Source organism: Ornithorhynchus anatinus, chromosome 1 (genome assembly GCF_004115215.2).
Source record: "Ornithorhynchus anatinus isolate Pmale09 chromosome 1, mOrnAna1.pri.v4, whole genome shotgun sequence".
In the NCBI taxonomy this organism is placed as follows: domain Eukaryota; kingdom Metazoa; phylum Chordata; class Mammalia; order Monotremata; family Ornithorhynchidae; genus Ornithorhynchus; species Ornithorhynchus anatinus.
Window position 1 is genome coordinate 10,568,742 of NC_041728.1, and position 23,240 is coordinate 10,591,981.

Below are 23,240 nucleotides of genomic sequence, written 5' to 3' on the forward strand. Positions count from 1 at the left end.
TTCCCTGCCCACAACGAAATTACAGTGTAGAGGAATCTAGACTTAGTAGTCTAGACATTAGACACTGGAACTAAGTAGTGCTAATGCATTAAGCGTTTGGTGTCTGTCATATTTTGGAAAGTTACTGGTCTTTTTGTCCATTCATGTGAACACTTCATAGGACATCACAACCAAGGTTTGCAGGTTGCTTCCTGAAATCATGGAGAAGGGCTATCATCTATGTCTAAATAACAAATAGTCACTATTTTGGACCAAGACAGTGGTCTGAATCTATCAAAACCACACTGGTTTTAACCCAATTTGGCAGGATGTTATTTGAGCTATTTTTGGAACAAAGTAAAGGCTGCCTAAGTTATGGTTAAATCATTTCCCTTATAAACTCTAATATTATTACTTTTTAAAGAAAAAATTCAGCTTGAAAATTGTAATATATACACAAACGCCAAAGTCCTTAAATTGCAAAAAGATGGGAAGAGCTAGAACTGCCAAGAGCTTTGACCAGACATAGTTACTTCTGAACAATGACACGCTAAGATATGAATTCTCAGAGCTGCTGGGATCCCTGAAGAGGTTAAATCCACAATGGAACAAATCAAGGAATTTAGCAAGCAAAGTGTAGAACCTTTGAAGATCCCAAAGGAAGAACAATTACAGGTATTTCATGAAAGCTTAAGAAGTGAAGTTCGCAAAAGTGTATTTGAAGGAGAGTGATATAATCCAGCTAAAGAACATGGATGTTATCAGATGTATGATTTCAAAAAGGCCAAATCTGTCCTCACTGCGGTAGGGTAACGTCCCCAGAGCTATATGTGCTTTAACTGGGAAAGTCTGAGTGCACAACTTCAAACCCCTTCTGAACTAGCCCAGTACTCAACACATAGTTGAGAAACAGCATGGTGTAGTGGATAGAGCTCGGGCCTGGGAGTCAGAAGGTCATGGGTTCTAATTCTGGCTCTGCCACTTGCCTACTGAGCAACCTTGGGCAAGTCACTTCACCGGGCCGCAGCTACCTCATCTGTAAAATGGGGATTGAGACTGTGAACCCCACGTTCGACGGGGACTGTGTCGAACCTAATTGCTTGTATCCACCCCAGCGCTTAGGAAACTGCCGGACAAATAGTAAGCGCTTAATACCATTATTATTATTATTATAGTAAGCACTCGATAAATGTCCAGTCATTTCAAATACTTATGTATTTATTTAAACCTAGCCTCAGCACTTGGGTATATATATTTAACTGTGCATTCAATTATTTGAATTATACCATCTAAAAATAGTATTTGTTGGGTATTTAATAATGATAATTAATAATAATAATAATAATGATTGCGGAATGTGTTAAGCTCTTACTATGTGCCAGGCACTGTACCAAGCACTGGGATGGTTACAAGCAAATCAGGTTGGACACAGTCCCTGTCCCATATGGGGCTCAAAGTCTTAATCCCCATTTTACAGATGAGGTCACCGAGGCACAGAAAACTTAAGTGACTTTTCCAAGGTCACAAAGCAGAAAGGTGGTGAAGCCCGGATGAGAACCCATGATCTTCTGAATCCCAGGCCCGTGCTCTATCCACTAGGCCATGATACTTTTCTATTTACTCTTTACAGATCACTCTGCTAAGCACTTGAGAACATGCAGTAAATAAATAGACAGTCCCTGCCTTCGAGGCCCTCTCTGTCTCGTGGGGGGAGAGAGACGGTAAAATAAGTTACAGGTAGGGGAAGGAATAAAGTATAAAAATATGAACAAAAGTGCTAAATATCAATAGTGGTTACGGGAATCGTGAGGCACTATGTGACAAGAACTGTGCTAAATGTTGAGGCAGATACAACATCATTGGATCAGACACAGTCTCTTCCCCACAAGGGGCTCACAGTCCAAGGTGAAGGAAGAATGGGTATTGAGTCCTCATTTTACAGATGTGGAAACTGAGGTGCAGAGTAGTCATGATTTGCTTAAGGCAGGTGATGGAGCCAGGATCAGAACCTAGGTCTCCCGATTCCCCATCGCTCAATGACATTTGAGTGCTCACTATGTGTAGAGCCCTGTACTAAGCATTTAGTCCTGGGCTCTTTCTACTAGGCAACACCACTTCTCCAGGGCAACAGGGTGGAGGTGGAATAAGAATGTAAAATCCTCAATGCTCTAAAGGATTCATCCCCCTTCATATCCATCTCTCTGTTTTCAATTCTTTTTTTAATACAGTATTTGTTAAGCACTTACTAAATGCTAACCACTGTACTAAGCGCAGGGGTAGATGCAAGCTAATCAGGTCGGACACAGTCCATGTCCCACATGGGGCTCACACTCAACCTCCATTTCACAGATGAGGTGACTGAAGCACAAAGAAGTGACTCGCCCAAGGTCACCCAGCAGAGAAGTGGCAGAACCCGGATTAGAACGCAGGTCCTCTGACTCCCAGGCCTGTGCTCTATCCATTAGACCACACTGCTTCTCATTTCTAGTGTTCGGTTCTTCCACAGAACAGCCCGATCTTCATGAAATCTTTGCTCTAGGAAAGCCAGGTTCTTTACCCGATTTTCTGGCCACTAGCAGGTCTGCCTGCTGCATCTCTCCCACGAGAGGCCACCAATCTTTCACACTGTGCGTGCATGCACACACATCCATATACGCACCCACACAGTTTCACGCAGACCTTCGCCCAGGCACACTCCTCTAACTGGAAAGACTAGTGACCGATCACCATGCTGAAAAAGAGAAAATTCTCCTATGTCTTCATGGCTTCCTTTTTCCCCTGCCTCCACCCCAATGCAGTTTGGAAGCCTTTGGATCTTGCATCCCCTATTTTCAGAACTCCAGAATTCCCCATCCTCGACAGTCAGAAGCCAGTCACAACTATCAAGAGAGCTGATCTCCTAGAGACGTGCCATGGCATTCAACAGTGTTCTTGACTGAAGGCCTTTTTGAGACACATTCTTCACCTCTCTAGTTGGAAAGTTTTCTCCCACTTCACCATCCCTCCCCCCACCTCAGCCCACGACTCTCTCTCCTCTTACTTGTTTTGATGCAGACTTCCGTCTGAAAACAAAAATTAATTTTTAAAACATTAAAATGGTCCCACCTCTTGGCTAACTTTTGGAGCCAAACTCTTTTTTCCAGGTTGTAACGTGGTCTGAATCTCTTCCTTGTTTGGGTTTCAGAGGTTTTTGGAAATCCTTCCCCATCTAGGAACGGAGAAGCGAAGAGGCATGATCCCCATATAAAATGCACCCATGGCTTCATTGGTTTACTGAGGTCTAAGCTTGCCATCTGCAAGGTAACCCGTCCCCTAGTAAACTCCCTGACAAACACCATGCATCCTCTGTCGTCTGTCTGTTAGGAAAAAATTAACCTTGTGAAATTTTCACCCTTCGTCGGGCCCCCCAATTCTCCAAGATGAGACTCTCATTCTGCCTCCTTTTCCCCTTCTCCGGCCTCTTCTTCTCCATTCTACTCGAGTTTTCCATTTCTTCCACCTCCTCCTCCCTCCCCTCTCTCCCTCACTCCCACTACAGGAGCACTGACACTAGAGAAATAACTGAGCTGGCTAGAGTCCATTACCCGGTCTCGAGAAGCCAAAAACATTAATAGGATAAGAAAGGAAGGTTATTTTTTTCCCCTTTACTTTAATAGTGTGAGTTCAAAGACACCATTGTTCCAGGTGGACTGGGTCCTTGCTAAAGTCAACATATTCGGCGAATGAATAAAAACCTACTTGAGATCTCAACTTATTAACAAAAAACATGTGTAGAGCTAAGAATTAAAAATAAATACGCTTTAAAAGGTGAACGGAAAGGCTTTGCCGGCCAAGGACTGTACCCAAACCCCCAGAAGTCCATGTTTTTCCAGTAGCTATCGATAGGATCTCTAAGAACTGGAAAAGCCCTCTAGACTGCAAAATACTTTGGGGCAAGGAATGCCCCTCTTCTGTTCTCCATTCCTAGAGGGGGAAGGATTTCCAAAAACCTCTGCAACCCAAACAAGGAAGAAACTCAGACCACGTTACAACTCTGTCATATTGTATTCTCATCATCACCAGTGGTATTTATTGAGCGTTTATGGTGTGCAGAGCACTGGGCCAAATACTTGGGTCTCCCAAAGGCTCTGCGCACAGTAAGTGCTCAATAAACATGACTGATTGAGAAGGGCAGCTAAGATGGTCATTTTGTATAATTTTTCTAGACAGCACAGAACTAAGTGCAGTAGGGTGTAGTACAATGAAGAATTCTGGTTGGGGAAGAGAAAATAGAACAAGTGGGGTCTCTGACTTGGTCCTCTTAGGGGAAAAAAAATGGTTTCACTTTCTTCATTTCTGGAGGTTTGGCCTAGCGTCCGCCACCGGGACTTAAGGATTGCGGAAGGAGACGAGAGGAATTCCCAAGGCCAAGGGTTGGGATACAGATCCCTCCTGCCTGTCAGCTTCCTGGAATTAACCTGGACTCTTTTTTTTTTTTGTAATGGTATTTGTTAAGGACTTACTATGTGCCAGGCACTGTGTGCAAAGTGCTGAGGTAGATACAAGCTTATTGGGTTGGATGCTGTCCCTGCTCCACTCGGGGGTCACAGTCTTATTACCCATTTTACAGATGAGATAACTGAGGCATAGAAAAGTTAAATCACTTGTCCAAGGTCACAAAACAGACAAGTGACGGAGCTGGGATCAGAACCGGGTTCCTTCTGATTCACAGACCCGTTCTCTATCCACTAGGCAACACTGATTCTCAGACTCAGTGCCTCCTCAAATTCTAAAGCAGTGCTTCCAGGAATAAAGTCTCAGAAACACTCAGGACATGCAAGTCTCTCCCTCTTCCTGCCCAAACTATTCAGTGGTATTTGTTGAGCACTTAATAGTAATAATAAGAAGAAGAAGAATTGTATATAGTTGTTAAGCACTTACTATGTGCCAAGCACTGGGGTAGATACAAGTTAATCAGGTTGGTCACAGTCCCTGCCCCACATGGGGCCTCACACTTTTAATCCCCATTTTACAGGTGAGGTAACTGAGGCCCAGAGAGGTTAAGTGATTTGCCCGAGGTCACAAGCAGACATGTGGCAGAGTCCAGATTAGAACTGTATATATCTTCATCACCCTATTTATTTTGTTTAATGAGATGTACAGTGACTGTGGGCAAGTCACTTAACTTCTCTATGCCTCAGTTACCTCATCTGTAAAATGGGGATTAAGACTGTGAGCCTCAGTGAGACAACCTGATTACCCTGTAAACCCCAGCGCTTAGAACAGTGCTCTGCACATAGTAAGCGCTTAACAAATACCTACATTATTATTTGCCATTGTTTTTATGAGATGTTCTTCCCCTTGACTCTACTTATTGCCATTGTTCTTGTCTGCCTGTCTCCCCCGATTAGACTGTAAGCCATCAAAGTGCAGGGACTGTCTCTATCTCTTGCCGATTGGTACATTCCAAACGCTTAGTACAGTGCTCTGCACATAGTAAGCGCTCAATAAATGCTATTGAATGAATGAACCCAGGTCCTTCTGACTCCCAGCCCATGTTCTTGCCATTAAGCAGAGTACTGTACTAAGTGCTTGGGAGAGGACAGTGTAGCAGAGGCAGTAGACACATTTCCTGCTCACAAGCTCCTGCTGTGCCAAACTGGTAGCCTGCCAAGGGAGGAAGGGAAATATTGTGCCAGTCAAGATGTGATCTTGCCCGCTGCCAGTACTGCATGTGCTGTCAGTTTTTGCAAGCTCTCACCGGGCACAATTTGAGAGCTCCCAGAGATCTCAGGCCTTGCCAATGCACTTCTTTATTTTTAGACCAATCCGAGTCACCCTTAAGTTCAACTGAGCATTTTACGGTAAAGGGTACACTTCTCCCTTCAATGTCTTATTCATTCCGAATTAGAGAGGGATTCTGAAGATTATTGGTGAATCAACAGGGCAATTAGCAACGGCAGAATGTTCCTAAATGGACCATAAAGAGAAGCTACCCGGCAGGGCCTTGTAGCAGGGGGTTGCTTCGTCCAAGGCATTCGCTGCTACGTCTGGTTTCCTTACAGCAAACAAACAGATGAGTCAATTTCCAGTTTTTCTAAAGGACTTTACACAATTGGAGTCAGGAACTCAGAAGAGAAAAATCTCCATCTCTCCCCTCCTCCTCTTCAACTCCACCGGCCTCAGGCCCTGCCACTCCTCATTCCTTCACCCTCCCCACGTTTTACGGGAGACGCTGGTGGAATGCCATCGTGATTCATTTCAAAGATGCTGGCTATTTTCAGACCACTACTGAGAGTATCCAGCCGCCTGTACGCGTAGAACAAATCTCCGGTGGCCGATTATATCGTAGACACAAATCGAGCTCAACATATGAGCAAGAGTGAGATCACATGGGATGAGACCGGCAGAGTCTTTGAAAGGACAGTTCCCACCGGACTTCGTTCCTGTGGACGCTAACGGCATAAGTACTGTGGGGCTGGGGGGGGGGGGGGGGGTGAATAAAGGGAGCAAGTCAGGGTGACGCAGAAGGGAGTGAGAGAAGAAGAAAGGGGGGCTTAGGGAAGGCCTCTTGAAGGAGATCTGTCTTCCAAAAGGCTTTGAAGGGGGAAGATGAATGAGGAAACCGGAATGCAACATTCACTCGGATTTCAAGTGATGAGTCGGATTTCAACACATACCGTCATCGAAGAAACAAAATGCCTGTTACCTTGCACTTTAAAGGGACAAAGTTGAATTATATATCCCTGAAAATAGAATGAATGTGGCCATTTTAAATCTCTCTCTCTCTAGCTTGCATCACTTCTTAATCTGAATCCACGTGTAATCGAAAACGATGTGTACTTGGTAGTGTAGACAGCAAATAGCTATCTAACCTAGAGGAATTCCACAGTCTGTCAGATGAAAATGTTGAAAGCTGATTTTTCAATCATATTTATTGAGCACTTAATGTGTGCAGAGCACTGTACTAAGCGCTTGAAAGAGTACAATAAAACATTAGGCACTTAATAAATACTATCAATTAATGGTATTTGATAACGATGGTAATTGTTAGGTGCTTACCATGTGCCAAGCACTGTTCTAAGCTCAAGAATAGATAAAAGGTTAGCAGGGGCTCACAGTCTTAATTCCCATTTTAAAGATGAGGTAACTGAAGCACAGGGAAGTTAAGTGACTTGCCCAAAATCACACAGTTGTCAAGTGGAGGAGCTGGGATTAGAACTCACGACGCCTGACTCCCAAGCGCGTGCTCTTTCCCCTAAGCTATGCTGCTTCTCTAGTATCATTTATTGTATTTGAGTGCTTACTGTGGGCAGAACGCTGTACTGAGCGCTTGGGAGAATATACTACAACAGAGATGGTAGACATGCTCCCTGCCCATAACGAGTTAAACTACTGATCGATAGATCCCATCACTGAGAATTCTGACCCGGTAGCTCTGTGGTGTGGGGGAAGGGGAAAAGGTGGAGAAACTGGGGAAAGGCGGCACAATTAAATCCTGAGTTGGTCATGGCTGGGGAAGCGTGTGTTTGAGACCACTGAACTAGGGTCTTCTTGGGTAAAGCACTGTGGCTCAGTGGAAAGAGTCCAGGCTTGGGAGCCAGAGGTCATGGGTTTGAATCCCGGCTCCGCCACTTGTCAGCTGTGACTGTGGGCAAGTCACTTCACTTCTCTGTGCCTCAGTTACCTCATCTGCAAAATGGGGATTAAGACTGTGAGCCTCAGTGAGACAACCTGATCACCCTGTAAACCCCAGTGCTTAGAACAGTGCTCTGCACATAGTAAGCGCTTAACAAATACCAACATTATTAAAATGAGTTTGCTCCCTCCCCTCTACCCCCTTTAAAGCTACTCCTCCCTCCCACCCCATCCCCAACTCTTTGGCTCAAGAATCACCATGGCGCCCAGGAGTTCTTGCTGATGGAAATGCCACTAAAGCTTCTACGATCAGGGGATATCATTTGTAGTTCTGATTGATGGTTTCAAATTTAGTACCCGAAGGTAGGACGGGTTTACAATTCTCATAAAAATGTTTTGTAGGTTTTCCCAAGAGGGAATCCAATAAAGCTGAATGGAGGGAATGTAAATGGATGAAAGGAAATGATACTTTTTCCACACTATTAATTTGGGGTACTAGTGGCCCCAGATTCAGCTTCCATGCCCAGAGGCCTGGGAAACCTGAGGCTAAAGCTAGAATGTGTCTGGGTTAAAATCGAAGGTGAAAATAAGAGAGACACAGCAGTAGGGGGTCTATTATAGTCCTCCAATAAAAATAGATGAAGATGTATTTGGTCAGTAATCCAAAACAGTTTTGAGCCTGGATCTGTGGTGTGACCTCAGGTAAGTCACTTAACTTCTCTGTGCTTTGGTTTCCTCTTCTTAAAATTGAGGATTTAAGTGTCTGTCCAGCTCAAATTGCAAAAGCCCAATGTGTGCAGAGCACGGTATGCAGAGCACTGTATTAAGCATTTCCTAAGTGCTGATTAGTGAAGCAGCATAGCCTAGCGGAAAGAGCTAGGGCCTGGGAGTCAGAAGACCGGGATTTTAATCCCAGCTCTGCCACTTGCTTGCTGTGTGGCCTTGGGAGAGTCACTAGACTTATCTGTACCTGTATCCTCATCAAAAAAATGGAGATTAAATCCTACTCCCGCCTACTGTGTCCAGCCTGATTATCTCGTATCTACCGCAGCATTTAGTAGTGCGTGGCATATAGTAAGCACTTAAATGCCATAATAGTAATTATTATTAATTATTACTATTATCTTGTATCTACCCCAGCATTTAGTACAGTGCTTGGCACATAGTTGGCACTTAAACACCATAATTGTCTAAGTTATGAAGAAAAGTTCTCTGGGGGATGAGTATTTAAGTGCTTAGGTGGTGCAGAAGTGCTGATGAGTGCTGATAGGGGATACCAATAACAAGCTGACTAAGGCCACTTTGATTGAAGGCTAAAGCCTTCTGGATGGAAACCAGATTAGAGTAGGAAAAAAAAAACCTTAAAGGACAATTAAAAAAAAAAGTGTTTCTCACTCCCCCAAAACCTGATAGCATACCTCCCAAGGCAATTAGTGGATATTACTGCAAAAGCTATTAGCTATTTTCTTCCAGAGTCTAACTCTCGCTCCCGGTCCTAACAACCATCACACTGGTCCAGGCATTTGTCTTCTCTGGACCGATTACCGCGTCGGCTTCCTTGCTGATCTCCCCGTCTCCAGTCTTTCCCCTCTCCAGCCCAGATCATTCAGGTCAAACATCATTCTTCCCATCTTCCACTCCTCAAAATCCTCCAGTGACTGCCCATTCCTCAGAAACTCCTGATCGGCAGTTTTTAGGCATTTTCCTCCGCCTCTCTCCCTCTTTATGCAACTCTTCTCCCACTACACCCAGCTCACTCGCTTCATTCACGCTAACTTCCTTCTCATCTCTCTCAGCTCCAGACTCGTTCAGCTCCTCTCACCTGTCTGGCGTTCCCTCCCCCTTTATATCCAACAGAGAAGCAGGGTAGCCTAATGAATAGAGCGAGGGTCTGGGAGTCAAAAGGACCTGGGTTCTAATATCAGCTCTGTCATCAGCTGTGTGATCTTGGTCCAGTCACTTAAATTCTCTGTGACTCAGTTACCTCAACTGGGGCTAGACTTCGAGCCCTATATGTGGGACAACCTGATTAGCTTGTAACTACCCCAATGCTTAGTACGGTGCCTGGCGCACATAGTAAGTGCTTAATACCATAAACAAAGACAAGTCTCCCCATTTCAAAGCCCTTCTAAAAATATCCCTCCTCCAAGAGAACTTCCCCAATTTATCTACCCCCTCCCACATTAACACTTGAGTCATCCCCTACCAGTAGTGTTCCTTCCACTTAGTCCTAATAAACTATAACATCTGCATCTTCCACTAGATTGCAAGCTTCTTGAGGTCAGGGATCACGCCTACCAATTCAACTGCACTCCCCCAAATAATTAGTATAATCCTCCATACACAGCAAGCACCAAATATTACTATGTGTAATCATAGTAATAATAATAATAATAGCAGTAATATTTGTTAAGTGCTTGCCTTATGCCAAACACTCTACTAAGCACTGGGGCAGACACAGGATGATTAGGTCAAAATTAATCCCAAGAAGAAAGTGAGTCTGCAAATTAACACCATAATTAAAAATTTGAATGGAGTTCTGGAATGAATCAATAGGAAATATGACAGGGAAGAGTCAGGAAATAATCTTCCTGCTTTATTCTGTCCTGGTTAGACCCTAATTGGAGTCCTGGGAATGGTTTTGGCCCCTGTTCTTTAAAGTGATACAGCAAAACCAGACAGGGAGTACAGAAGAACAACAGAAGGAGTGAAAAGAGCCCAGGCCCGGGAGTCAGAGGACCTGGGTTCTAATCCTGTCTCCACCACTTGTCTGCTGTGTGACCGTGGGCAAGTGACTTCATTTCTTTGTACCTCAGTTACCTCATCTGTTAAATGAGAATTAAGACTGTGAGCCCCATGTGGGACATGGACTATGTCCAACCTGATTAGCTTGTAACTACCGCAGTGCTTAATACTGTACCTGGCACATAGCAAGCACTTAAATATCATTAAAAACAACAACAACAAAAAAAAAGCAGTGACTGGGTGAAAAGTTGAAAACTCAGTCCTTTGACAGTACACTCAAGGCCCTAGGTTTGTTTTACTAGGAATTAAGATATCGACAAAATTATGAAGGGGCTTTTTTTTTTAAGGAAGGTGCAGTCCACTTCTTTTGCATTCATTCAATTATATTTATTGAGTTCTTACTGTGTGCAGAGCACTGTACTAAGCTCTTGGAAAAGTACAACAATTAAGAATGACATTCCCTTCGTATAATGAGTTAACAGAAAGATTTCAGTTAGATGCAAGGAAGAACTTTCTGACTCTCAGGAGATTGGAACACTGGAATAGGCTTCCAAGAGAGCTTTTGGGGGCTCCATCACTAAATCTCTTCAAGGAAAGATTAGACCAACAACCATTTTTCAGGATGGGCAGCCCAGTAATTCTTGAATTTTGAAACAGGAAGACAAATCTCTTGAGTTTACTGAACGCCTTTATTCCAGAAGGATGAAATCCTTTCCACACATCTCTTTCCCTCGTCACATCTTTCCTAGAATATGGAGAGGGAGCCATATTATTCTCCCCACTTTTCGGTTGGGAAAACCCAGTCATTAAGAAATGGAATCTCTTACCCAACACATAGTGAAGGATGTCTTCATGCTTTCCATCTATCAATCATTCAATCAAATTTCTACTAATGCTTGTAGAAATATCTCACAATCAGCAGACTCGATCAATAGTGCAATGCCATTGGGAGGAATATTCGGTGATTAAAAAATAATGGCAACAGGATTGATTCATTCATTCATTCAGTAGTATTTACTGAGTGCTTACTATGTGCAGAGTACTGAAATAAGCACTTGGAATGTACAATTCGGCAACAGATAGAGACAATCCCTGCCCAACGACGGGCTCACAGTCTAAACGGGGGAGACAGACAGCAAAGCAAAACAGTACAAAACAAGACATCATCACGATAAACAGAATCATGGAGATATACACCTCATTAACAAAATAAATAGGGTAATAAATAATATATACAAATAACCGCAGTGCTGAGGGGAGGAGGGAGAACAGAGGGCAGGAGGGGGGGGAGGGGAGGGGAGAAGTGAATCCTCAATTTCCAGATGAGGGAACTAAGGCACAGAGAAATGAAGTGACTTGCCCAAGGTCACAAAGCAGACAAGTGGCAGGTCAGGATTAGAACCCGCATCCTCTGACTTCCAGGCCTGTGCTTTTTCCAATAAGCCATTCTGCTTCTCTGTAAAGCACTGTCCTAAGCGCTGGGGGTGATACAAAGTGATCAGGTTGTCCCTCGTAGGGCTCACAGTCTTAATTCCCATTTTACAGATAAGATAACTGAGGCACAGAGAAGTTAAGTGACTTGCCCAAAGTCACACAGCTGACAAGAGGGCAGATCTAGGATTAGAACCCATGACCCCTGACTCCCAAGCCCATGCTCTTTCCACTGCTTCTCAAGCTTACCTATATGCAAGTTAGATCCTTTTTATGAGGGGCCCAATAATTTATGTATATTAATGGCTGCCTCCCCCTCTAAACTATAAGTTTGTTGTGGGCGGGGAAAGTGTCTGCTAAATTGTTATATTGTAGTTTCCCAAGTTCTTAGTACAGTGCTCTGCACACAGTAAGCACTCAATAAATGTGACTGACTGTCCAATAAAATATACACATTTTCTTTATCTCCTTGTATTTGTAATCTTTTATTTTTCCAAACTGCTGTCTCTTTAACGATCTTTCTGACCTCATACCATCCCAGGGAGTTAGGGAGAGGCATTATTACTATCCCTATTTTACAGCTGAGGAAACTGAGGCACAGAACAATCTTACCCAAAGCCTGCCAGCAACTGAACTGGGGCTTCTGGTCTCAGGCCCAGACTCTTTCCAGTAAGTCACGTTGCTCTGCTTAGTGTGCACATGTGGAAGGGAAAAAAAACCCTATTTTTCAGGGAAAATTATATTGAATAGAGAGTGGAAAGGACAGAGGCTAGAAAGATGACTCAGGGAACGGAAATGTAATGATGTTAGAAAAGTCATGGAGACAATATGCCTGTTTACTGCTTAGGCCTGTTTAATTTGCCTATTTTAAGATCGGGTATCGGAAAAACAAAAGGAGCTTCTTCAGGGGGACAGGAAAATACTAATTAAGAATTCTCCATGTGGGGAGAATGGGACAGCTGAGGTGGTTGATTCAGACTCTTAAGGGGCATATTGTCTGAGAAAGTTTGCCACCCCCTTGGTGGTACCTTGATGGTTCATTCAATCAATCCAGTGTATTTACTGAACCCTTACTGTGTGCAGAGCACTGTACTAAGCACTTGGGAGAGTACAGTACAACCGAGTTGGTAGACACAATCCCTGCCCACTTACAATCCTTCATCTACTCCTCCGCTTTGTGGGCCAAGATTCTCTGGGGTTGGGTCCTCTTTGCCTCAATTTCCTCATCTGTCCTCTAAGACTGTAAGTTTGCCGTGGGCAGGGAATGTGGCTGTTTATTGTTATACTGTAATAATAATGTTGGTATTTGTTAAGCGCTTACTACGTGCAGAGCACTGTTCTAAGCACTGGGGGAGATACAGGGTAATCGGGTTGTCCCACGTGAGGCTCACAGTTAATCCCCATTTTACAGATGAGGTAACTGAGGCACCGAGAAGTGAAGTGACTCGCCCACAGTCACACAGCCGACAAGTGGCAGAGCCGGGATTCGAACCCATGACCTCTGACTCCCAAGCCCGGGTTCTTTCCACTGAGCCCCGCCGCTTCCCTATACTGTACTCTCCCAAGCGCTAAGTACAGTGCTTTCCACACAGTAAGTGCTCAGTAAATACAATTGGATGAATTCTCCCTCCCTAAATATGAGCCCAGAGACTGTGCTTGACTTGACTGTCTTGTATCTACCCCAGCATTTAGTACAGTAACCTCTTAGTAAGTGCTTTACAATACCTCAGTTATGATTACTATTATTATTACCTTATTATGGCCTTGGAGAGTATTTTCCATACATCGCTCAATCAATCATATTTATTGAGCGCTTACTGTGTGTAAAGCACTGTTCTAAGCACTAGAGAAGCAGCGTGGCACAGTGGAAAGAGCCCAGGCTTCGGAGTCAGAGGTCATGGGTTCGACTTCCGGCTCTGCCACTTGTCGGCTGTGTGACTGTGGGCGAGTCACTTCACTTCTCTGTGCCTCAGTTACCTCATCTGTAAAATGGGGATTAACTGTGAGCCTCACGTGGGAAAACCTGGTTACCCTGTATCTACCCCAGCTCTTAGAACAGTGCTCTGCACATAGTAAGCGCTTAACAAATACCAACATTATACTTTACTTGACCCTTTTCTCCCGTCTCCAACTGGCTAAACACGCCTGTGGCTTGGCTCTGCCTCAGTGGAGAAGTAACAGTAATATTTATGGAGCAGCCTCTTGGTGTTTTGCACTGTAGTAGGTGCCTGGGAAGTTCAAAAGAATGAAGAAACACGTTCCCTACCCACAAAATGCTTACAGGCTCAACTTCAGTTCGGACTAAAATGTCCTCCGCTGAAGGGCTCAAGACACGGAAAGCTAGTCAGGGTTTTTATAGGGCAGATGATGCCTGCACAATCCCAGCCTCACTATGCCCAACCTGTTCAAGATAAAAGAACCGACTCTAAAACATCGAAATGTCACGTGTCACATTTTGGTCACTCTCCTTCTTAGAGGCTGTAGAAAAACAGGGAGGATCCAGAAGAAGGATGCAGATAATCAAATAGGTGGGTAGTGGGGGCAGATAGCTGGTGATCTGAGGAATGGTTAATCAATCAATGGTATTTATTGAGCGCTTACTATGTGGTAAGCACTTGGGAGTGTGCAATCCAACAGAGTTGGTAGACACATTCCCTGCCCATAACGAGCTTATAGTCTAGAAGGGGAGACAGGCATTAATATAAATAGAGGAGCTGCGAGGATTACCGAGTGGCTAAAACCCCGAGAAGGCTGTTCAATCATTCAGTCGTATTTACTGAGCGCTTACTGTGCCGGGTTTGTCGAGGGCAGCCTCCACCGGAGCAAGGGAAAACCTGAGGATTAGTGTGTCTCTACAGTGATGGCTGGGTAATTTTAAGGCTGCAGGGAACCTGGGTCTATTCTTGAGAATCCACTGCCTCTCGCCCCATTTAGACTGTTCCTAGTTCCCAGAGGTTCAAATCCGTGTCCACGTACTCTTCTTAACACTGCTTAGCACTCGTAACTACTCTTGAGTATTTAGAGAAATACTGGGAGTGAGAGGATCTGGGTTATAATCCCAGCTCTGCCACTTGCCCGCCATGTGACCTTGGACAAGTCATTTAGCTACTCTGTGCCTCAGGTCCCTCATCTGTAAAATGTGGATTAAGACTGCGAGCTCCAAGGGGACGTGGACTGTATCCAACCTGATTAGCTTGTATGTATCGCAGTGCTTAATGCAGTGCCTGGCACGTAGTAAATGCTTAACAAATTCCACTAGAAAGAGAATACAAGATGCTCTACCAAATCTTGCTCTCTCAAAAAAATTTGTCAGAGAGAGGTTTTGGAGGGGGCGAGCAGGTGAAATGATAATACTATCGGGACAAGACGCTCTCCCGTCTGAGCGACAAGAGGGAGAGAATGGGCAAAAGGGGCAGAGAGGGAAAAGCTTGTGAGCGACAGAACCTGGAACTTTTGAAAGGGCTGAGCTCACTCACTTCAAGGTTTCAAGCATTCCCAGGGTCCTGGGGATACAGGGAGGAAGACTTCACTGCTCCTCTGATTCTGCTTGGGTGGTCGGGTGGGGAAGTTATGGCATTTGTTAAGCACTTGCTATGTATCAAATGCTGTTCTAAGAGCTGGGATAGGTACAAGTTAATTAGGGAATGAATTGGGGAAGCAGCGTGGCTCAGTGGAAAGAGCCTGGGCTTCGGAGTCAGGGGTCATGGGTTCTACTCCCGGCTCTGCCACTTGTCAGCTGTGTGACTGTGGGCAAGTCACTTAACTTCTCTGTGCCTCAGTTCCCTCATCTGTAAAATGGGGATTAACTGTGAGCCTCACATGGGACAATCTGATTACCCTGTATCTACCCCAGTGCTCTGCACGTAGTAAGCGCTTAACAAATACCAACATTATTATTAGGGCACACAGTCCCCGTCCCCCATGGGGCTCACAGTCTAATAATAATAATAATGCTTGTGGTATTTGTTAGACTCTTACTATGTACCTGGCACTACTAAGCGCTGGGTGGATACAAGCAAATCAGGTTGGACACAGTCCCCGTCCCATGTGGAGCTCACGTCACTTAACTTCTCTGTGCCTCAGTTCCCTCATCTGTAAAATGGGGATTAAGACTGTGAGCCCCACGTGGGACAACCTGATTCCCCTGTGTTTACCCCAGCGCTTAGAACAGTGCTCTGCACATAGTAAGCGCTTAACAAATACCAACATTATTATTAAACCCCATTTTATAGATGAGGTAGCTGAGGCACAGAGAAGTTAAGTGACTCGCTCAAGATGACAGCAAAGTGGCAGAGCTGGGATTAGAACTCATGGAGGAACAACAGGTATCCCCATTTTACAATGGAGGAAACTGAGGCTCAGAGAAGTGAAATGACTTGGCTAAGGTCAAACAGCAGACAGATGGTAGAGCCACGATAAGAACCCGGGTCCTTCCGACTCCCAGGCCCTTGCTTTCTCCACTAGGCCAAGCTGCTTTTTGAGCTGCTGTCTGTGGAACGTAGCCCTCACTGCTTTCAGGAAGTGAGAACGTTTGCTTGGAATGAGGGTGTCCATCCCGAAAGATCTCGCTCCTACGGAGAAGGTTGGATGGCAAGACAGCTCTAGAACCCTTCAGTTCTGGGTCTCATGCCCACTGCAATCACCGGAGATATGTCGTAGTAGATACAAAAAAAAAAAAGCTGGAAAGTTTCACGTTTTACTGTTGACTAGTTGTAAACCTCAGATTTTGAGTTGTTTGGCTAATTCTGATGTGGCTAAAATAGCATCGGGTGGGGAGGTAATAATAATAAAATAACATCAATGTAATGCTGAAGTATCACCTTGCTATTTAATTACACATTAGCAAATCCAACACTGAACGGTATCTTGTCTTGTCTTATGCTGTCGAGTTGTCTCCGACCCATAGCGTCACCATGCTCTGGTAGTGTATCCAAAGAGTTTTCTTGGTAAAAATCCAGAAGCCTCCTTCCGCGCAGTAAACTTGAGTCCCCGCCCTCGACTCTCTCTCGTGCCGCTGTTGCCTAGCATGGGGGAGTCCTGACTTGTGGACTTGCCTTCCACTCGCTAGCTACTAGCCACGCTAGGAACGGAATGGGTACGACTGCGCTCGACTCTCCGTCCTGTAGTCGAGACTACCTTTGGATAAATTGTCTGAGCCCATTCACTCAGTAGAAACTATGCTATAGGATAGCAACTTAATTTACATATTCATTCTGCTAGAATGTACCGACCTAAGGAAAAACAAGAAAGAAGTAACAATATCAGAAAGACATGGAGGATGGATTGGAAGACAGCCAGATGGACAGTGAAAAACTATATCCATCAGGGGTATTTATTGAGTGTTTATTGTATTTGAGCACTATATTAAGTGCTTGGGAGAGTACAAGAGAGTTGATAGATGTGTTCCCGGCTCCCAGAGGGCTGGATAGATAGTTAAATACTCAGATATTAGAAATGACAAAACTACTCGCAGTAAAACAAGAACGCGCCCGCCCACTGCAGCACTTCAAGATTATAACAGAAAGGGAAGCCTCAAATATCTGTGACACTTCAGATCAAGCTAAGAAACATGGGTGCCCAGTGGTAGGACACCAAGCTGAAAAGATTCAGGAATCTGTTGACAGATACTGAACTAAGTACATTTTACTTATCATTGAAGAAGCTTTATGACACACTAACACTGAACCCAAAATACTGATGTCATTACAAAACACTACAGTGGTCTTAAAAACACAGTCCCACTGCTGCCAAAGAGGCCTCTTGAAGCAAAGAAAACCAGCTAAATGTGAAGTTAAGGCCTTGACTCCAGCTTTTATTACTATAGTATTTAAGTGCATACTGTGTGTCAAGCACTGTTCCAAGCCCTTAGATACAAGTTAATGAGATCGGACAAAGTCCCTCTCCTATATGGAGCTCACAGTCTAGTCTGAGGAGCAGCGTAGTGTAGTGGACAGAGGCCTGGGAGTCAGAAGGTCATGGCTTCTAATCCCGGCTCCACTACTCATCTACCGCGTGACCTTAGGCAAGTCACTTCACTTCTCTGTGCCACGGTTACCTCATTTGTAAAATGGGGATCGAGTAAGCGCTCAATAAATACTATTGAATGAATGAATACTGTGAACTGACCACTGTACTAAGCGCTTGGGAGAGTACAATACAACAGAGTTGGTAGAGGTGTTCTCTGACCACAACGGGCTTGCGGTCTTAGAGGGGGAAACCAGAATTAAGAAGAATAAATAATTTATAGATAAGTAAATAAGTGCTTTGGAGCTGAGGGTGGGGTGAATATCAAATGTCCAAAGGGCACAGATCCAAGTTCATCTAGAATTAGAAATGCCATAGGGACTTAAATAAGTTCAATCCTACTGTCCTTTGACACTCATGTGCGATATTACAATATTGTGATACCTTTTCAACTACTGCTTTCTACCTCTTTGTGCTATACAATTCCTCAAAGCTAAACTAACCTACAGGAATCCCTCAAAGCTTAACTAACCTACAGGACCTTCAAAATAGGACATTCAAGCCCATATACTGCTTAATCACCCATTCTCACAAGTCTTCTTGTCCAAAAAGTCATGGGAATTTTTAATCTCACAGCTGCTTCCATCATTAAAATCTTGGATTTTTTTCAAAATATTTGCAAAAGTTATATAAAAATCTATGAGGAATAACTCAAAATTAATATAGCATACTTTGACTTTCTATCACTGATTCATAACAAATGCAAGGACTTAATGACAGTCTTTGAATATCCAGCCTAAAATGGAAGCTAAGATTGCTTGCTGTTAAAACAATGTCACATTCACTGAACTTGGTTAGAAGGCAAAGGAAAATAGACTTATCACCCCTATTAACTTAACTGGAACAATATGGAGCTCCACCACCAAAATGCTGCAAATGAGGATCTGAAAACCAGACTACTTTCAAGATTTCTGCTGCAGTGTCAAGTAAGTTAACTTTTACATATAGCAGACTTTTCAAGTAATAAAGAGAACTATAAATATTAAGAGTGTAACCCACTTGGCCAGGTCTGTATATCCACTTATGTTTGCACAGCACTGAATGTGTTGTTCATGTTAGAATATGAATAATAATGACCATTCATTTATCTCCAGGGAATGGAACGCCCCTTTTTTATTTTAAAACAGCCTGGAGAAAAATGTGTGTTTACTGTAAGGTGCTCTTTCTCCTTCTACCTTTTCCCCCCTCCACAGTAAAATTTGTCATTTTCCCTTCATCCAAGAAAATAAAGCATCCTGGACACCGAAAGTATCCAGTCGGACTCCAGGAGAGCATTAATATTAATGGTAAACATTTTTATGTGCCAATAGGGTCATCAGAATAATGCAGATCACTTGGTTGTCTTCTTTTTTTTACGCTATTTGTGAAGAGCTTGCTATGTGCCAGGCACTGTTCTAAACACTGGGATCGATACAAGGTAATCAGGTTGGACACAGTTTAGATCCCACACTTATTCATTCAATCATATTTATTGAGTGCTTACTGTGTGCAGAGCATTGTAGTAAGCATCAGGGAGAGTACAATAGAAAAAGAAACAGATACATTTACTGCCCACAAAGAGCTTACATGAGGTTCACAGTCTTAATCTCCATTTTACAGATGAGCTAACTGAGGCACAGAGAAGTAAAGGGACCTGCCTAAGGTCACATAGTAGACAAGTGGTGGAGCCAGAATTAGAACCCAGGTCCTCTGACTCCTAGACCTGTGCTCTATCCACTAGGCCTCGCTGCTTCTGAAAGATATAGGAGATAAACACCCTGCTCTTTATTCTATCTCTTCTCGCTCCAGGCAGCAGCTCTGCAGTAATGTAGAATCAAGTTTGTGCCAACACATTTTATCTTACCCAATTCTCCCCCGGGCTTAACCACAAAGCCCAATTCTGCTTATATTCCTGCTATATACTGTGAGATAATTTGGCCTATCCATGGACTAGCAGTTTTTATGAAAAAAAAAATGACAAAGCACCTTTCAGCCTAGAGATTTAAAACACTTTCCAGATGCCATCCTCTAAATCTTTCCGACAACCCAGAGGTGAGGGGCAGAGAGGGAAGCTGACGACGAAATCCCTAGAGTAAGACCAAGAGACCAGATTCATGACACCCCTACTGTTTTAACCATATAAGCCCTCCTTCCTTCAACGATAGATACTTTACTGACTTGTCTGGAGATGAAGGGTTTGGAGCTGCATTAGGGTGCAGTAAAGCAAATGAAATGAGGGTAAAGATGTCATTTCTAACTGGTAGAGAGGCAATTATTAAAAACTGGTTGAGCAAGAATCCACCTCCCATTTTAGAATGGTTAAAGCAATCAATGCTAGCTGCTGACAGACACAGATCGTGTGATAAAAACAATGAAAAAGGATTGCTCTTGTGTTTGCTAGAAGTCTTCCCAGCTACAGAACATGTGCCTACAAATTAAATCCATGACTGAATCTTTTGATAGTTTTCCTTTCTTTTGAGTCATCAATCTTTCTAGGATACAAGTTGGATCTGGGTGGGTCCTTAAGGGTAAAGAAGCCTTAATTAAGTTGCTCTTTGCTTTGCTAGTTTGGGGTAGGAAGGCAGGAAATGGCCACAATTGCAGTTCAAGGTGTTTGGGGTTTTATTTGTGTTTTTATTCTCCCCTTCAGGAAAAAAAAATTCATAAATGAGGCATATGGAATCTCTTTGTTCACTAAGTATTCTTTTGTACTTTCTCTCTTGGCTGTCATGGCCCACTGCAGAAAGAAAACATTTAGATGAAATCAGCCTTTGGTGTGTTTGCAGAAATGATTGGATTTCACCCTGGACTGGGTGGGGGAGGGGGGGAGAGAGAGGAGAGAAAAACCCCATCATGTCTCACATGCAAACCCTGCCCCGCCAAGAAGAAAGATCTCACCCAACGTGACCCGGGGAAAACGTGCAGTGCCTGATGCTGGCTTCTTGGAGCAAAGAATCCTTATCTCAGCGCTCAGCCGAGAGAGAGAGAGACAGTCATTGTGAATAATGCCTCTGCTGACAGTTTCATGAGCTGAGCATGTGTGGCAGGCAGGATCCTACAGCCTTAATTCTATAGGGTGTGGTGATTCTCACTCATATTCTTCCCTACATTGCTCCAGGCTCAGGGTGAGAGTCCAGTCAAAGTAGGAACTCTTTTGCAAGGACACCAAAGGAACCTCTAGAGTGGAGAGGGCACCAAAGACCTCCCTTACCTATCGGCATTTTTCACCTCTGGCAAGGCATACCATCCCAGGGCTTACCACGAGGTACTTATATCCCACAATTATCCGTTTTAGTGTCAACCACGTAGTGGACCTTGGTTCTAGCCCCTTCTCTGCCACTTGACTTTTGAGTGATCTTGGGTAAGTCACTTGACATCTCTGGTTCATCGTGGGCGGGGAATGTGTCTGTTTATTGCTATATTATACTCTCCCACGCGCTTAGTACAGTGCTCTGCACACAGTAAGCATTCAATAAATATAACCGACTGCTTCAGGTTCCTCATCAGTCAGTGGTGTTTCCTAACATTTCCTGTGGGCAGAACACTGTACTGAGCACCTGGGAGAGTAGAGTATGACAGAGTTGGTGGACATGTTCCCTGCCCACAAGGAATTTACAAGTCTAGAGTGGGTGACAGACATTAAAACAGATTTCTGATTTGTATGCAAGTACTGTGAGACGGAGGTTGTGGTGAATAGCGAGGGCTTAAAGGGTACAGAGCCAAGTGTCTAGGTGACACAGAAGGGACAGGTAATAGAAAAAGAAAGTGGAAGGCCTCTCAGAGGAGATGTGATTTTAGTGAGGCTTTGAAGATGGGGACAGTGGTGGTCTGTCATATATGATGGGTTCTAATCCTGGCTCTGCCACTTGTCTGCTTTATAACCTTGGGCAAGACATTTAACTTCTCTGGGCCTCAGTTCCTTCATCTGTTAAAAAAAAAAAATGGGGATTGAGACTGTGAGCCCCACGTGGGCCAGGGACTGTGTCCAACCCAATATGCTTGTATCCACCTTAGCGCTTAGTACAGTGCCTGGCACTAGTAAGCTCAAAACAAACACGGTAATTATTGCTATTATTATTAAAAGGGAGAGAGTTCCAGGCCTGAGGGAGGAGATGGGCAAGGGGTCAATAGTGAGATAGATGAGAACAAGTTCCAATAATTAAGTTGGCCTTAGAAGAGCAAAATGTATGACCTGGGTTGTAGTAAAAAATGAGAGAGATAAGATGGGAGGGACCAAACTGACAGTGTTTTAAAGCCGATGGCAAGGTAACTATCAGTGGTAATTATTGAGCACTTACCGTGTGCAGACCATGTACTAAGCACTGGGGAGACTACAATATTACAGAGTTGGTAGACATATTCCTAGCCCACAACAAGCTCACTGTCTTGAGGTAGTAATAAAAACAATAGTGTCATTTTTTAAGCACTTACCATGTGTCAAGCGCTGGGGTAGATACTAGTTAATCATTCGGACATAGTCTCTGTTGCACAGGGACTCACAGTCTACGTGGAGGAAGTTGGGTGGGGCAGATGGTGAATTCATATTTAACAGATGAGGAAGCCGAGGCCAGAGCAGTGAAGTGACTTGCCCGAGATCACACAGAAGGCAAATGGTGGAGCCAGGATTAGAATCCTGATCCCCTTATTCCCAGGACTGTGCTCTTTCCACTCAGCCATGCTACTTCTCCAGTCTCCCTTGTCAGGTCATCCCAGTCAGACTTTTGATTTTTGGCTTTGTTTCGCGGTTTAAAAAATCTTACTTTTACTCTTATCCTTGTACCCATGCTCTTACTTTAGTGTGTGCTTACTATTTTTAACCATCTGTCAGCACTTAAGCCACTTAACTTCTCTATACCTTAGTTTTCTCTCATCTGTAAAATGGGGATTCGATACCAGTTCATCTTCCTACTTAGATTTTGTAGCCCCTGTGGGATGGGGACTGTGCCTGACCTGATTATCTTGTAACTACCCCAGCGCTCAGTACAGCACTTGGCACCTAGTAAGCTCTCACATATACTAATTCATCGTATATACTGAGCGCTTACTATGTGCAGAGCACTGGAATAAGTGCTTGGAAGAATACAATAGAACAGAGTTGGAAGCCATGTTATCTGCCCATGAATGGCTCACGGTCTATTATTACTATTACCTCTAGATTATAGATTCTTCAGAGGAGCAATATGCCTAGTAGAAAGAACATGAGTCTGGGTGTAAGAAGACCTGGGTTCTAATCCCCGCTCCTCCAGTTGCCTGCTGTGTGACCTTGTGCAAGTTCAATCACTCAACTGTATTTATTGAGGGCTTACTGTGTGTAGATCATTGTACTAAGCCCTTGGAAAGTACACTTCGGCAACAGATACAGACAATCCCTACCCAACAACGGGCTCCTCTGAGCCATTATCTCACCTGTAAAATGGGGATTAAGACCGTGAGCCCCATATGGGAGAGGGACTGGGTCCAACACA

The 23,240-nt window shown here is 44.0% G+C and overlaps 1 long non-coding RNA gene across 1 annotated transcript in view; it reads right to left on the bottom strand.

Moving 5' to 3' along the window:
- Positions 1-23,240, bottom strand: part of LOC114814790 — an 83,582-nt gene that overhangs the window by 35,957 nt on the left and 24,385 nt on the right. The window lies entirely within an intron of this gene.